This window comes from Phocoena phocoena, chromosome 5 (genome assembly GCF_963924675.1).
Source record: "Phocoena phocoena chromosome 5, mPhoPho1.1, whole genome shotgun sequence".
NCBI lineage: Eukaryota > Metazoa > Chordata > Mammalia > Artiodactyla > Phocoenidae > Phocoena > Phocoena phocoena.
Window position 1 is genome coordinate 109460142 of NC_089223.1, and position 4995 is coordinate 109465136.

Below are 4995 nucleotides of genomic sequence, written 5' to 3' on the forward strand. Positions count from 1 at the left end.
CATCTCGGTAGAAGGTCACTGCTATATGCAAGGAATAGATATCTTAGTTAATGTTTTTAGTGCTTTTCTAAGTTTGGGAAGATGCAAAAACCTGGGTTCATAAAATTTTCTCCTGAAAATATCTAACTATGAGGGCTGGTTCAGCTAGTTTTCCCAGAGAACAAAGTGCCTCATCCTGATCTTCACCCTGAATTCCTTTCAGGGTGTCTTGTAGGTCCGTGACTGCAGTGCCTAATGACTTGATTCTTGTAGAACTGGATAGTGGGCAATATCTTTATTTTATAATACCCTCCTTTTTGGTCATGATTTTGACCAAGGTTTGAGAGGCATTTCGTGACCAATTTGTCCCACCGTGCTAGGAATGCTCATTCCCAGTTCAAGCGAGGATTTTGTTGATAGGCCACTCAGTGTGCTATTACTGGACTAGGCCCTGTTAGCAGTAGCCAAAGCCTCTGGACCGCCTGTCTTACTAGTCTGCTATGGTTCAGGAACTGATTCCTTCTTGTTGCCTCTTCCCATATCTAGAGTTACACTGTTACAGCCATTGATCTTATTGTAGAACTATATATTTGGTCAATTGTTTTAAGTTGTCTAGTCATAATTATTTTTATCAGAGGTTCAGTCACACATTTAGTAATGCAAGAAACAATAATCTTATAAAATAAGCTGAATAATGAAAGGGTGCTTAATCATTAGAGAAATGCAAATCAAAACTACAATGAGGTATCACCTCGCACCAGTCAGAATGGCCATCATCAAAATATCTACAAACAATAAGTGCTGGAGAGGGTGTGGAGAAAAGGGAACCCTCATGCACTGTTGGTGGGAATGTTAATTGATACAGCCACTGTGGAGAACAGTATGGAGGTTCCTTAAAAAACTAAAAATAGTGTGATGAATTGGGAGATTGGGATTGACATATATACACTAATATGTATAAAATGGATAACTAATAAGAACCTGCTGTATAAAAAATAAAATAAAATTCAAAACAAAAACAAAAACTAAAAATAGAACTACAGTACAACCCTGTCATCCCACTACTGGGCATATACACTGAGAAAACCATAGTTCAAAAAGAGTCATGTACCACAATGTTCATTGCAGCACTATTTACGATAGCTAGGACATGGAAGCAACCTAAGTGTCCATTGACAGATGAATGGATAAAGAAGATGTGGCACATATATACGATGGAATATTACTCAGCCATAAGAAACGAAATTGAGTTATTTGTAGTGAGGTGGATGGACCTAGGGTCTGTCATACAGAGTAAAGTAAGTCAGAAAGAGAAAAACAAATACTGTATGCTAACACATATATATGGAATCTAAAAAAGAAAAATAAGGTTCTGAAGAACGTAGGGGCAGGACAGGAATAAAGACACAGATGTAGAGAATGGACTTGAGGATATGGGGAGGGGGAAGTGTAAGCTGGGGCGAAGTGAGAGAGTGGCATGGACTTATATATACTACCAAATGTAAAAGCTAGTGGGAAGCAGCCTCATAGCACAGGGAGATCAGCTCGGTGCTTTGTGACCACGTAGAGGGGTGGGATAGGGAGGGTGGGAGGGAGATGCAAGAGGGAGGGGATATGGGGATATAAGTATACATATAGCTGATTCACTTTGTTATACAGCAGAAACTAACACAACAATGTAAAGCAATTATACTCCAATAAAGATGTTAGAAAAATAGGCTGAATATAAGTAATATAGCTAGTAACATTAATAAGGTCATAAGTAAGTATTTAAGCTAAGAACTTCTACTAGGTGCCACCCAGTGTATCCCCAGGTCACCTGACCCAGTCTGTTCTGTACTAATCGTGGACCAATAGTGCACATTTAAATTGCTTCCAATTCTTAGGTTTATGGATGAACCACTGGGAATATTTTAGTACAAATACTATTTTTTTGGAGGGTGGGATTATTCTGTTTGAGTGTTTCCTCAGGCTAGAATTACTAGATAAAAATATAGAAACAGTATTATTGTCGCTAGCTTGCTCTCTGGAAGGACTGAACTAATTTGCACTGCCACTGTCAGTGAATGAGTTCACTTTCCCCATCATATTCCTGCTAATAGTGCTGTATCAATTTTTTTAAACTATAAGCTATATATTATAACAAATTCATTTTATTTCATATTTCCTTAACGGCTAGTGAGGCTGTGTATCTTTGCATAGTGTATTTTCTTATCTTTATTTTTTAAATTTGTCTCTTTAGCACGTTTGGCTGCATATAAAGGAAATTAAGGGCATTAGTCCTATATATATACAACTGTCTCTATATATTTGGAATCGTAAACTGCCCTAATAATCTCTTAATTTATTTCCCCATCCTCTGCCTTTCTCCACTGCAATCAATGCATCAAGTTTATAACTAGAATAACTTTTTAAAAATAAAGTTCCAATCTCCCAAATCTTCAGCTCAAAAAATCTTCAATCACCTGCCAAGTAAGTATAAATCTGTCAGTTGGACCTTCATGACCCTCTTCAACATGGTCCCACAGGGACTTTTCAGGCTTTTATCTTTCCCCTTGGCCAAATTAAATGTTTGGTGTTCCCAGAGAGCTCTGAGTGTCTTTGTGCCACTAGCTCTTTGCTCGTCCTGTCCTCTGTAGCTGAGCCATTTACAGAGAAAGCACAATGAGGGTCTGAGCCCAAAGCCACAGAACCAGTATATGGCAGGGGCAATATATGTAATATTGTTTATAAATTGTTTCAGAGTTCCAATTTGCGAAGGCTTGGACTCATTTCCAGCAATGATCAAGGGACAACTTTGCTTCAAGCATAAAACACTTCAACATTGTAATTATATTTTATTACCACCTTAGTCAATTAATTTGCTTATATGAAAAGACTGGGAAGACCCAGCTTTGGTTACGTATCGCCCTCTAACCTCTTAGTTATTAATTTCTGATGTTTTATCTTTAAGCAGTTTTTCTATATTCTGTTTAACATATTTTGCTTCTATGTAGATCATAACATTCATGAAATTAATAATTCAGAAACCATTTTGGTCATTTGGTGATCAGAGCTCTATCCACCTCTCTGCCATTCCTTTTTCCTCCCCTGCTTGCAAATGCACTTAGGGACACTACCAATCAACTGTGTCTCCATGCTGGGAAACCTTGGGGTTGCTTTTAAATCCCTTCTTCTCCTTCATCCCTTTATCTAGTCAGGCATTTTCCCCTCCTAGGCATTTCCGGAGGTTGCATTATCTTAGCTGTGACCAGCAGGGCAGTCCAGGTTGCCAGCTTGTGGCTGCTCACCTAGACTATAACCACAGCCTCCCTCCCTCCTTGCTTTGCTCTATTTAAGCCTTTCCTCCACACAGACACCAGAGAAATCTATATAAAATGGTAGTGTGCTGTGCCACTCCCTGGCTTAACTTTTACCGCTGCCTGTTGCCTACCGGCTGAGTGCAGGCTCCTTGACAGGGCATCTGAGACCTTCTTTCATGACTTCATCTTTGCCCACCTCACCAGCTTTATCTCCTCCCCGCTTTTTAAACCTCCTGCCTCAAATCATATGCTGGAACAACCTGAAATGCTTGTATTTCTCTAAGGACCACATGCTGTTTATTGCTTCCATCCCTTTGTTCCTTTTGTTATTCTGCTTGCAATGCCTCTTTCCTGATTTTCCACTTAATACATTAGTATGCATCCTATAGGGGCAGCTCAGGTACACCCTCTCTAGGAAGGCTTTCCCCACCAATACTGTTGGTCTGGTGTTCTCTTGTGCTTCCTCACAAGTGTACTCTGTGCCTCTCTTTATCATGTGAGTTCCTTTTACGTAGTGATCATGTCTTATTCATCTTTGGACCCCTAGGACTTAGTTCAGTGCTTGGTACAGAGTAAATGCTCAGTAAATACCAGATGAATAAATGAATTGTGCATATCCTGAAAATCCACAGTATTTTATTTTGAGAAAATTCTTTTGACACTATTGTTTCTATATGTATCCTATTAGTTTTAAATAGTATTTTCCATAATCTTCTTATATTTATAGAATTAATTTCCTTTTGAAAAAGTATTTTGGTTTAAAGGGGATGAAAAGAACCACCCCAAAAGAAGGATAAATGCCCTATATATTTATTGCCTAAATCCTTGATTGACCCTGTGGATTCTCTATGTTATGTGTATGGAAGTAGTTTTTAAAATATTTAATTTTTATTTTCTGATAGAGCCTAATCTATGCTAAAAGCAGGACAGTTAAGCTTCAGATAAGGTTTGATTGCCCATAACATGGGAAACTAACTTGGAATAAAATATATTCTTGAAAAAAGATAATGGCTTCACTAAAAAACTAAATGTGTTGGGATGAGCCTGCATGACACAGAAATGACCTGGGAGAACTGCACGATGCACTGTCACCACAGTCTTAGTGCTGCCACGACAGTGACGGATTGAAGCATTTTGCCTAAAAAACTCTAGGTACTGGAATTTGTTTAGTTTGTTTTGGGGGCTAGCCAGTATGTGGCAATATTGATTACTCTAAATCAATTTTATGTCATGTGCTTCTATCTCTAAAGCTAAATTTTATAAAACTAAATATTATTCATACTGTTAAAAAGCAAAAAGTCAAATTTGTAATGTTATAACATTCAAGTAATCTACAGTGTTTTCTAACATCTGCTAAGATATTGAGTTATTTTGAGCATTATGTGTATCTTCAAGGTGTAGTAACAATTACTTCTATAGGAAAGGGATTTAACAGGCATTTTCTTGTAAATCTAGATATGGACAACTATTGAAAATTTTCTGACGTGTTTGATGTTCATTTCCCTTAGAATGTGTTACTTTGCTGAAACCAGATTCAAAGCCTAGGTTGATTGATCCCCTGCAAGATACACTTGAAGGTTAAGTAACTACAGATCTCATCTAATCCCGTGTAATCTGCTGTTACTAAATGGCTGTTTGTATTCTTGGCACACCAGTTTCTGAATGCTTAGGATTTGGTTTTTACCTTTTGTCCAAATAACGTCTAAAAGGAACC